This window comes from Hylobates moloch, unplaced genomic scaffold (genome assembly GCF_009828535.3).
Source record: "Hylobates moloch isolate HMO894 unplaced genomic scaffold, HMol_V3 SCAFFOLD_9, whole genome shotgun sequence".
NCBI classification, from domain to species: domain Eukaryota; kingdom Metazoa; phylum Chordata; class Mammalia; order Primates; family Hylobatidae; genus Hylobates; species Hylobates moloch.
Genome location: NW_026652284.1, coordinates 83,563,477 through 83,576,224, shown reverse-complemented (window position 1 = coordinate 83,576,224; position 12,748 = coordinate 83,563,477). Strand labels below are relative to the sequence as shown.

The window sequence follows — 12,748 nt, the reverse complement described above, 5'->3', positions numbered from 1 at the left end:
GATCTTAGGGCCCACAAGGAATTTCTTTGTGAGAAATTGTGAGGGAGTCCCCCTGGAAGGTATGTGGCCTTCTATCTTTGCAGTTATCTGTGTAGGAACAAAATGGAAGGCAGTTTTGGGTGACTTAGCTCCTAAGCTTAACTTTTCCCTTTCCATAGTGAGTTTGGGGGTCCTGAGATTTTTATTTTCCTTTCACAGAAATATGCGAAAGTCCTCACAATTTGCATTAATCTCTTGAGATTATCACAAACACACACACACACATACACACACACAGTCAGGAAGAATGACCCACAAGAACACATGCACATATGCTTCCTATCAGAGGTTTCTTTGTTGAATCTTTAATACCAAGACAGCACAGAGCCTGGAATAGGGCATGTTCATTAAAACATTGTTGAGTGAATGAGTGAATAAGCTATGGTCCATCAAAGGGTAATGTGAAAGTTTTCATAGTTGGCTTTAGCAGAGTGGTTAAGGGTTTGAGCTTTGGAGTCAGAGAGACTTTGGTTCAAATACTGGCTATATGATTTCACTATGGGCAAGTTTTTCCAACCTCTCTAACCCTTATCTGTAAAATGGGGAATAATAATATTATCTCTCTCATAATGTTTTTGTATGGATTAAATAAGGTAATGCATGTAAGGTACTTAGTACAATGACTGTCACTAAATGAAAATGGGAAAAAAATAACCTTAAAAAGTAGGATAGACTATCCACTTCTAACTAAGGATAAACCAATGACAAAAGTTCTGAATTAATATTGAACATTAAAGCATTAATTAAATTGTAGGTTCTTTAAGTATGTGTCCAGTCCCTGACTCTCCATCCCCCGAAAGAGAAAACAACATTGGTGAGGGGCAGTGTTGTGCCTATTCTTGTGATTGTGTGTTGGGGGTGAACACGAGTGAGCCTGTGAGTCACCTCCACTAGTGCATGGATACAGTTATTTGCTGCCCAGCCCCATTCCAGAAAGGACCTGCTGCCTCACTGCAGGGAGAACAGTCAGCAAATAGCCTCCAGTTGGGGACAGCATCAGCTGCAGAGAGCCACCTCGCTCAAGTTCATGCCCTTCCCAAGATGGCCCAATGTGCAGGTAAATGGAAGGGCATAAAGGTCTGACCATTTGGGCCCTAAACAGGTCAGCTCCCACAAGCCATTTAGCTGCATGGGGCAGGGGTGGCTGAAGCTGTTGTCAGCTTGCATTGTGGCTGGACTTCTCCATTAACCCACTCTTGCTTCCATCATCCCTTTCCACAGGTGTTGGCCTCAAGGGCACTTCCTAACATCCTATGTAATGACATCTCGGTCTGCCTCCTGGGAACATAGCCTGCGCCAGATCCTGTGGGTACACCGTTCCAGGCATGAGCACCTCCTTGTGCTGGGTGTTGAGAGATGCACATTTTTCAAACAACATGGCCCCTGAACACAAACTACTTCCTCTGTAGTGGATCCAAATAAATGGTAAACTATTGCACTGATGAAGAAAAATCCATTGTTCTGTTGTATTTATTAACAAACGATATGTATGTTTCTAACATGTCACATAAATCCTGTGTCCTTGTGTAGCTGATGGCGACACCCCTCTCCAGATTCCCTTTACTCTGCCAGAGCACCCTCCCAGCTGCTGTGACTGTTGGCTGCTAACTGCTCACAGCACACTCTTCTTTTGAGAATTGCCCTCATCTGATTGGAGCCACCTCCTCCAGGAATGCCAAACAGGCCCATGTCCTGGAGAGGCCCATATCCCATGCCTGATTGTTAGGATACAAAAGGCTGCCCCTTTGCCTCTTGAGGGTACAAATCCATGGTGCTTTGCGTGCCCCAGGGCTCCTTGTGGGATCAGGCTGAGGCTAGACTAGAGCTGTTCAGCTGACTGAACTCACACATTTGCTGAATCTGATCCTCTGCCCTGCTTCCTCCATTACCATGCAGGTTTCACCTGAGGGTACTTTTTCAATTACTTGCACGAGAATTACTTGCATCCTTTCCATTACTTACATCCTTATCTCCGGTTCTGCGTTTAGGGAACCTAACCTAAGATCATACTTTATGGGTGATTTGAGGAACATTTAAGGATAATTTTGACTCTACATAATTTTAGTCTTATCTATTGATTTCATGAGATAGGATGTCATTGCTTTCCTCTGTGTTCCCAGTGCCTAACACTGTTCTGAGACATCATAAGCTCTCAGTTTAACTTTGAATAAGTGAATGAATGAATAAATGCACCACACTTGTCAGCGTACCCTTGCTTTAACAACCAGTAGGCAATACTATTTAGAGCTCAGTCTTACGCTCAGGTTTTCTGAGCCTGAACTGGCACCAGGGCTAGCAAAGACTTTTATGGGCTTATTTTTCCCCAAAAGCAGAGAACTGATAAAATCACACAACCTTGAAACTAAGCATCTCTTGTTATTTGTCTGTAACTCCTCCTGTCCTTTAAAGCATTCTTTCGAAGAGTAGTGAGGACTAAGCTCTGATTTTTTTTAATCTTGCCCATTCCTATCTAACGGGTCTGGGGAGTCATGCCCTACAAACCATAAATTCTCATCAGATGGGTTTTATTTAACCCTGTATATCGTGACTTACTTTGCAATCTGACTCTGGCATAACAAGGAAGAAAATAAAAATATTTTACGCCAAAACGTTTTTCTGCTATATTTTGAAATGGCCCTGCAAAGCCATCCCTTGTGGGAAAAAATCCACATTCTGTAGAGAATCCCCTTCCCCCTCCTTTTTTTTCCTTCCTTCCTTTCCACATCCAGGTGATAATCAACTAAGAGCTAGGTGCCCTTTTAGGCCGGATAAGAAACATTTTACAACCTGCTCTCCCTGAAGTCGGCTATCTGAGAGCTTCCTCTGCACAACAAAACTTGGTCTCCACAATCCTTTATCTTAACCTGAACATTTCCTTTCTATTGATCCTAGGTCTTCAGATAAACGCAACCAATTGTCTACCAGAAAATATTTAAATTTACCTATAGCCTGGAAGGCCCCGCCCCCCGCCCACCCACTCTGCTTTGAGTTGTCCCGCCTTTCTGAGCCAAACCAATGTATTTCTTAAATGTATTTGATTGATGTCTCATGCCTCCCTAAAATACATAAAACCAAGCTGTGCCCCGCCCACCTTGGGCACACCTTCTCGGGACCTCCTGAGGGTTGTATCATGGGCCACGGTCGCTCATATTTGGCTCAGAATAAATCTCTTCAGATATTTTACAGAGTTTGACTCTTTTCATCAACAGTAGTTACTTCATTTTCTGAGTTCACATTGGACTGCCCCATGCCTGCTAAACACACACACACACAGACGCACGCAGATGCACATGCACATATGCACACACACACAAAGCGTTGTGAAGGAAAAGAAGGCAGTGATTCTGTTTCCTAAAGAAAACCGTGGTGATTATGAGACCAATTCCATCTGTCTTCCATTTTGGGTGTCACTAAATAGCTTTGAGGACTGGGGCATGGAATACAATGCAGAGGCCTTCTTTAAAGTGAGCTAAATTGACTGCAGCATTCCCCTCAAATTGGTGGGAGGTAAGAGGGCTTTCCAGAATGGAAATGGAAATGTTCCAAACTGCAGAAATCCTTTTCTTTAGAAAAGACTGTTGGTAAGATTTCACAAAAGTTTATTAAAGATGACACACAGATGATACAAAGCTATTTCAGCCTATACTTCTAAGCTTAAAAATCTAAGCAAAAATCCAGTAGTTGGATTTCCAAGCCTATATAAGAGGCTACAAAGTAGTCATTCCTATAACAGCTACAGATATATATATATATATATATATATATATATAATTGTAATCCCAATTACAATAGGGTCATTTCTTAAATCTGTATATTATAAGCCTGCACAATGGAAATGTTCAGAGCACAAACTTTGGGGCCAGATAGACCTGGGCATGGAGCAAGCCTTTGCTACCAGTTAGCTGCAACAAGACATGTTGCTTTGACATTTGAGTCTCAGTTCTATTATCTGAAAAATGAGGGAAATAATGCCTGCTTTTTACTTTTCTTTGAGAGAATTAAGTATGTCACATAACATTGAGAGGGTTACCAATTTCTCCTAGTTTATCCTGGTTTATCCAGGGCCGAGAAGTTTTTTTGTTTGTTTTGTTTTGAGACAGTCTCGCTCTGTCGCCAGGCTGGAGTGCAGTGGCTCAATCTTTGCTCACTGCAACCTCTGCCTCCCAGGTTCAAGAGATTCTCCTGCCGGGTAGCTGGATTACAGGTGTGCACCACGCCTAGCTAATTTTTGTATTTTTAGTAGAGACAGGGTTTCACTATGTTGGCCAGGATGGTCTCAATCTCCTGACCTTGTGATCTGCCCACCTCAGCCTCCGAAAGTGCTGGAATTAGAGGCATGAGCCAGCCACCATGCCCGGCCTGCCAAAAAGTTTTAAAACTAAAGGTCCCACATCCCAGAAACCTACTCAGGCCCCAGCAAACCAGGACGGTTAGTCACCTCAATTATAGCTATTAACATTAATTTTATTTGTAAAAAGATGATGTCAGTCAAACAGCAAATTAAAATATAAAGCCTCATTATACTGAAATGATGACTACTGCTACTACTACTTCTAAATGGCAACAACAATAACTCTAAAAGTTGTGCTTCCAGATAAAGGACAAACTAGAGTTCTGTAACTCCCATGATATGGGCTCAAAAGGTTCCAAGCCATAAACAAATCCACTTTCAACTAATGACACTGCATTTAAGTTAGCAAATTAAACAATTAGAACAACAATGCATTTTCTCAGAAATGTTTTATGAAAGAGAAGCTTTTGAATCTGAGACATCACCAGAAAAGTACCCAACCAAAAGCAGCCGTGAGGATGTTTAAGAGGTTGGTAGTTGTTGCAATTGAGGACTAAACTCTGATTTTTTTATCTTGCCCAAATTCCTATCTAAGGCGCCTGGGGAGTCATGACCTACAAACCATAAATTCTCATCAGATAGGTTTTGTTTGACCCTGTATATTGTGTCTTACTTTCCAGTCTGACTCTGGCATAACAAGGAAGAAAATCAAAATGTTTTACCCCAAAATATATTTCCTTGACATATCTTGAAATTGCCCCACAGAGTCTCTTGTGGGAAAAATCCACATTCTATAAAGAATCCTTTTTCCCCTTTGTTTTCCTTCCTTCCTTCCCAGATCCAGGAGATAATCAACTAAGAGCCAGCCACCTCTATAAGTCTGTAAAAAATTTACAACCTGCTCTCTCTATAGTCTGCCATCTAAGAGCTTCCTCTACACAATAAAACTTGGTCTCCGCAATCCCTTTCCTTAATCTGAACATTCCTTTCTACGGATCCCAGGTCTTTAGACAAACTCAACAAGAAAATGTTTAAATTTACCTATAGCCTGGAAGCCCCTGCCCCCTGCCTGCCCACTTTGCTTTGAGTTGTCCCGCCTTTTTAAACCAAACCAACGTATTTCTTAAATGTATTTGATTGATGTCTCATGCCTCCCTAAAATATTAAAACCAAGCTGTGCCCCAACCACCTTGGGCACATATTCTCAGGATCTCCTGAGGGCTGTGTCATGGGCCATGGTCACTCATATTTGGTTCAGAATAAATCTCTTCAAATATTTTAGAGTTTGACTCTTTTCATCAACACAATCTAGTTACAACTCAAAAACCTTAGATTTCAAGCCCAAACAAGAGAGAGAAAGAATATGAGAAAAAGAACTACAATGCCAGATATTTTATCTAGAAGTTTGGAGAAGTGAGTTGTTTTGCCCTCCGCTGAGAAGAGCAACATAAATACAAGAAACAATCACACCATTTTGTCCCTCAGTGCCTGTGATGCTTTATATTTTCCCCTCTGATGTAGTTTTCAGCCAGCCAAACCTTTTTATTTAACATCACGCCCCCATCCCTTTTTAATGACAGGAAAAGAAAATGTGTTTCTATTGCAATTATTGGCTTTAAAAAAAAAAAAAGTATGGTCCCCAATTCCATAATGAGAGGAACCTAATTAGCACCTTTTTCTCATGCAGCCGTGCCAATCCTTCCTCTACTTCTAACATTCTTGTTTTGTGAGTTTTATCACCATTGACTCTTGATAATGGGCCACCTTTGGTTTTTCACCTAGTTTTACAGCTTTTCAACTCTTTCCTTACCTCGTTTTAATTTCTGCAGCTTTAGTACCCCATGAATCATAGATTTTAGTCTTCTTGATACTGCCTCTTTAATTAAAAGTAGTCTGCCATTTCTCAAGGGTAACCAGATTGACCGTGATAACCTCTTGGCAGTCTCTGACCCAGATGGGCTTGTTTATCTTGGGGTTCAGATGTCAATAATCAGCCCATTTCCTGTGGAGGTTAGGACAGCTTGGCTGCTCCTGGAGACCTGGATTCAAGACTGCAGCTACCTTTGTTCAGCCCTTACTCACTTTACCCCCAAATGGAAATAAAGATGTTCTCAGCTTTGCTTGAATTCCACAAACATATCTGTACCTAACATGGGATTATACAAACCTTTTCATAGTTCTTCGCAGACAACAAAGAAAAACACGGCTTCTGAGATTATGATGTGTGAGACATCAATTTTTCTGTATAAGTAGTATTTTTAATTATAAAAGGAAGACATAATTATGGCAAAAAGAAATTCAAAGAGTAGAGAAGGGCTTCTAGTGCCTTCCCCAGAGATAATTATGGCTAATATTTTCTTATGGAATGTTGCAGGGATTTTCTAGGCATATAGAAGCATAGGGCTCTGTTATTCTCTCTCCCTATATTCTTTACTTCCTTCCTGGCCTTTAACCACAGTTTAAATTATGCATTTATTTTTTAACTTCTTTTTTACTTCCTCCTCAAATTGTAAACTTCAAGACAGTAGGAACCTAGTCTATTTCGTTCATTATAGTATCGCCACACTCTAATTTAGTACCTGTCGCATAATAGACACTCAATAAGTAATTTGACCATGAACACATGTGTGAAGATAAATCTTCAGAAAGAAAAGAAAAGAAAAATCCCTGGGAACAGAAACTGTGTGCATTGCCCTGCCTCAGTGTCCCAGAACTTTCCTACAAGATTTCAATTACATCCATGATTAATCATTCCTTGCCCCATCCCTGAGAGACAGGTGGGAATGTTACTGTATTCGCTTTCCCAGTGAGGCAGCTGAAACCACTCAGGCAAATGCAATGAACTCAAGGCCAATGTCAATATGGGTGATGAGTCAAACTAAAGATGGTGGCCCAGGTTTCATATCCCCCCTCTCACAACTCTGCCAAGCTCACTGTAAATTCTCCACCATTAAGTTTCAGATAATGGGAAGGAAGAACTTGGGGCTTAGATGGAGACAGACCTGGGTTTGAATTTGAACACAGCCAAATCATGACTCCTTGGGCCATGTTGACCAGATATCTAGTTTCTGAGCCTCTGTTTTCCCAGGTAGGAAATGATGCTGCTTACCTTTTAGAGTTGTAAGGGTTAAAAATGATGTCATAGTGTGTCTGGCACGTTGTAGGCACTTCAAAATATTAGTTTTATCCTGTCTTCCTTCCCAAAAGATTAAAGACGAGAGCTTTGGCAGCTGCAACTCCAGATGTTTGACTTCTTTTCAGACAGGTCTCATGAAAGGAAGATACACAATAACACACCCTAATTGTTCTCAAATTCTGTGAATTTATTTGCTGCTGCTTTGTGAATTTGTATGGCATTAATGCAAGGTCAGTCAGGGGACATTTGATCTTAGCAACTCCGCCAAGGGCCAGCTGCTAGCCTCAGAATGCAGGGGTCAGACTATGCTGCAGGTAAAACTCTCAAGAATCCTCCAAGCCTGGAGCACATTCTATGCAGACCACAGCCCCCTTCCCCATCTACACTTAGACTTACTCACCCCGGGAGTTTGTATCAAGTGCCAAAAAGAGTTGTTGCTTTTCAACTTGAACCTCAGATAGAAGATCAGATATTAGGAAGGCAGCAGAACCTGCTTTAGAAAAGCAACTGGGCAACCACAGAACAGTCATCACAGGATAGTGGTGCAGAGCTGGGATGGGTGGGGTCGAAGCTATGGGAACCTTTTCTAATCTGAGTGATGACTAGGCTGTCTCAGTTAATCAACACGTAGGTAGCGAGTACCTGTTAGGTTCATAACCCTGAAGTAGGCTCAGGAGTCAAGGGAAGAATAAAAAGAAAAATAAGGCAGTCTCCGCCCTGAGAGCCTTCCAGTTGAACTGGTTTGACTGCAGACCCTTACATGAATACCGAGTCTTACAAATCTCTACAAGAGGTAGCAGCCTGTAGGTAGGTGCACATCTCTGTATTGCTAAATTCCTTCCTTTTTTCCCCAGGCTTGCACTAGAGAGGACACCAAGGTGCCCTTCTAATAGCTTTCCCTTTCTTTGGTTTTCCCAGAGGTTTCTGTTGTTCGCTCCCTCCTTTTAATGTCTGTTTTTGTTTTTCTGGGAGAGACTCATATTTGCTTTCCAAACTCTCCCTTGATATGTCTTATATTAGTGTTATCCAGGAGAAATCCTGGGCTGGTCCTAACCTCCTGTCTTGATCAGGTCTCCTATCTCTGTGGACCTTCACCTGTCTTTCCCAGACTGGGCCAGGCCTTGCCAATGATGTTGACCAGACACTGGGGGAGGGGGGAGGAGGAGGAGAAGAAAACTCCTTAGCTGAGAATCAGTCCCTGTGCTAATTCCTTTAGCACGGTCCGGTCACTTTGTCAAGAATAATAAAGCAACTTGAAAATATGCAGCTTCTGAAGACAGGAGGGTTCCCTGGAAGGCCAGCCACATGTCAGAGCCTTTTCTACTTGAGGTATAGCCACATATACATTTTTACTGTAGCTGAATACTTGAGGAGGTATTTTAAGGGGTTGGAGAGGGGGGGAATGAGAGTCCTAAGCCTAAGGAAATGGCACATTCAGGTTAGAGAGTAAATGTTTGGAGGCAGCCCAAAGTTCCTGAACAACTAAATAGCGGGAGAAGACAAGCAACTACAGCGCTGCCTCTCGTGTTGTTTGTTGAGCTCAGGTAGGGAGCTGGATGAAGGAGACCAAGCCAATGATTTATCAGACACTGCGGAGTCAGTAAGGCCCCAAATGACTGGGGAAATCAAGGTGCAATAGAGAAAGGGAAAGAGCTCCCCACCGAGACAGTCAGTTCCAATTTATGAAAGATCATTTTTGCCACAATCTTCTTGCCAGTTAACACCTATTAACACCAGGCATAAGGTGGGGGGATTGGAGGAAATTGACAAAAAGGAAGATATGGTTTGTTTGATGGGACATGAAGTGGAGAAGGGCTCCAAACACAAGGTGCTATTGCTCACAGCCATAAGCAACATTAGTTGCCCCATCACCCTTCGGAAAACAGTTTAAATGTGAGGTGGCACTTGCATTAAATACAGTAGCTGCTACTCCTGACTAGTGACCTTCTACTTCCTTCATAGCACCATTCAGAGTCTAAATGCTTTATTTATTCTATATTATTTGGCTCCCAACCCAACTCCATTAAAACTAGCAGCTGCTTCAGATCAAAAGCCATGTCTGTCTTTTCTACCCCTGGATCCTTGGCACTGGAACAGTGCCTAGCACCTAGACAGCACTCAATGAACATTTGATGAAGGAATCTTAAGAGTAGTTATAGGAACTGATGAAAAAATTTTCCAGGCCTGGCAAGGATTGCCTTTCACATACAAATTTGTTTTGTAAATCTGAATGGCAGCACTGCAGTAGGCCTGTGGATGAGGACACATGCTTCATGAAAGGGGTCTTCTAGAGAAGGAAAGCTTTAAAAAAATGCCAAAAAACCACCAACCAGGTGGCCTGATGGTGCCTAAGGGGAGTGTGGTGAAATGCTAATAGCTCATATAAGGGTTCAATGGAAGACTGGAAGAGGCAAGTGGATACTGACTGAACCAGATACTGAAAATGCACAAAGCTTTGGCCCAGAGTCTAAGAGACACACTAGGAAAAAAACAGTATATCAAAGGCCCAGGAGGGAATAGGAAGAAAAGTATTTTCTTTGGGCAAATAGTAGGCAGTTGAGAGCCGGCCTGAATGTTGGTATAAGGTAGTTCTGCTGACAGAAGCATCAATCACAGGTAAACTTAGCCTCTAAACTAACATCTTAGACAGAAAACCTTTGCCTTGGCCTTTGAGGGACTCAGAATGGCCAGTGACTGGTGAGGTCTCAGGATGTGAAGACCACTGATTATCTTTTAAATATAAACCCTTAAAACTGAAGTTATCAGCTCCCTGATCTTATTTTGAAAATAGTTACAACACAGCCATGTTCATTTAATTATGAAAACAAAAGCTGCACAGGCTGCTCATCAATATGCATCATCGGCCCAGGGGTGCTGCATTGGGCAGGTGTGTGTGGTCATCACTCCCCTGTGACAGTTTCCACTGCTGCTGAAGCCCTATGGGGGCTGACTCTGCCTGCCCCATTTTAAAGGCCCATGAGCTCCCAAAATGTGTGTGGGGTGTGTGTGTGTGTGTGTGTGTGTGTGTGTGTGTGTGTGGCATGGGGGCGTGCTTTCCCTAGCTATATCTGAGTCTCAATTCCCATCTGTAAATTGGAGACAACAATGTCAACATTTTAGAGTTATTGTGAGGGTTAAGAGATAATATAACAAAGTGCTCAGCACCCTATGTCATACCTAGACCACACATGAATAAATAGTTGGTAGTGGCCAGGTGCAGTGGCTCACACCTATAATCCTAGCACTTAGGGAGGCTGAGGCAGAAGGATTGCTTGAGCTCAGGAGTTTGAGACCAGCCTGGGCAACATAGTGAGATCTCCTCTCTTCAAATAATTAACAAAGTGGCCGGGCATGGTGGTGCGTGCCTATGGTCCCAGTTAGTTAGGAGGCTGCACTTGAGCCCAGGCATTGGAGGCTGCAGAGAGCAGTGACCAAACCACTGCACTCCAGCCTGGGTGATAGAGTGAGACCCCATCTATAAATAAATAGATAAATAAATAAATAAATAAATAAATAAGTTGTTGCTACCACAAGGAAGACAGACTAAGCACAACTTACTGATTTTTAATTCTTTTGTTCCATAACTGGAACTCAACCACTGCTAGTTAGAGTATAAAGCAGTATAACCACTTTGGAAAACTATCTGTCAATGCCTATGAAAGTCAAATATACCCCTGTCCTATGACCCAGCAATTCCACTCCTAGGTATATTCCCAAAAGAAGTGCTATCCACCAAAGGACATGCACACAAACATTAAAAGCTGTATTGTTCACAATAGCCCCAAACTGGAAACAATCCAAATGTTTATCAAGTAAAATGGTTAAATTGCAGTGTATTCATATAAGGAAATATACATAACAATGAAAATGAGAAAATTATTGCAACTCAGAACAACATGGGTGATTTTCACAAGGATAATGTTGAGCAAAAGAAGCCAGACATGAAAAAGGTCACACTTGTATGATTCTATTTATAAAAGTCTCAAAGATAAACCAAACTGATCTATAATACTAGGAGTGAGAAGAATGGTGACATTGTGGATTTCTGGGCTGGTGATAATGTTCTATGTCTTCATCTGCATGATGGTTACATGGATGTGCCACCTTATAAGAATTCATTGAAGTTATGAGTTGCATTTCTTTGTGTATGTATGTAGTATGTGGTAGCCTGCATTATTGCTCCGAATTCTTTGCTCTCTCTCCACTTTGGACAGAGTATGTTTCCCTGCTTAAAGTTGGGCTTGTCCATTTGACTTGCTTTGGCCAATGGGATATTAGTCAGTATGATGTGAGCAGAGACACGAAATGTGTTCAAGCAGTTTGGTTTTGCCCCCTTGGGTTTCTGCCATAGTCATAAGAATACACCCCAGAAAGCTGCTGCTTTCTTGGCCTGGTTTCCAGAATAATATATATGGAACAGACTGAGGCAGCCCTGGAAAAGTCAGACTGAGCCTATTTAAGTTACAGCTGACCATGGTGGCAGTGGTGGGGGTGGGGGGAGGTGTTGTCTCAAGCAACTGAATGTTGCTGTGTTTTGTTATGCAGCATTATTGAGGTAACAACTGACTAATACACTATTCATTTTTAAAATGTACTTGAAGCTCTTATGTTCTATCTTCTTAATAGAAACTTTTTCCAATTTAAAGTTACCAACATCCTTCTACAGCACTTACATGGCCTTATTCATGTAACTCAATCAAATGAACCTCAGTTTCCTTGTCTATAAAATGGGGATAATGCTTACTTCACCATGCTCTTAGGGGAACTTAAGGAGCCAGTAGACTTAAAAGCACTTTGTAAACTGCAAAACACAATTTTAAAGTGATGGATGAGGGGGGCAGGAAATGAGGTGGGGAAACAAGAGTATGGATCATGCCATCCACCAGGCAAAGCTGCTTTCTCTTGACCACGGCTCATCCCGGCTCAGAGGGTAAGGGCACTACTGTGGGAAGGAGACTAGAAGACAAATATCTGGGCCTGTGGTAGAGCAGTCACCAAGCTTCTTTACATAGTTCTGTGGGTCCAGACTGTCTTGAGAGATGGCAATGATGATTAGGTCTCTAGAAGGCCAGCTTATGCACAGGCAAAGTAGACAATACAAAACTCTAGGAAGGACACCACAACCCTGAAGTCTACACCCCCCATTACCTTCTCCAGTGTCTGCAGGGCCACCATTAGTGTTTCATTTAAGTAGATTATGGTGCTGTGTGCCTAACTATTCCCTGTTAATCCTTACTGCCATTCTTATCTATATCCTAGTTTATAAGAACAGGCCCATCTGT

General features: G+C 42.1%; 1 protein-coding gene and 1 long non-coding RNA gene across 5 annotated transcripts in view; one reads left to right on the top strand and one right to left on the bottom strand.

Moving 5' to 3' along the window:
• Positions 1-2,437, top strand: part of LOC116813504 (uncharacterized) — an 81,380-nt gene extending 78,943 nt beyond the window's left edge. For both annotated transcript variants that reach the window (XR_009215015.1, XR_004370984.2), the window contains exon 3: positions 1,261-2,437. This is a non-coding gene — a long non-coding RNA (uncharacterized LOC116813504). The remainder of the gene's footprint in view (positions 1-1,260) is intronic.
• BAALC (BAALC binder of MAP3K1 and KLF4) overlaps positions 1-12,748 on the bottom strand; it is an 88,038-nt gene that overhangs the window by 6,158 nt on the left and 69,132 nt on the right. The window lies entirely within an intron of this gene.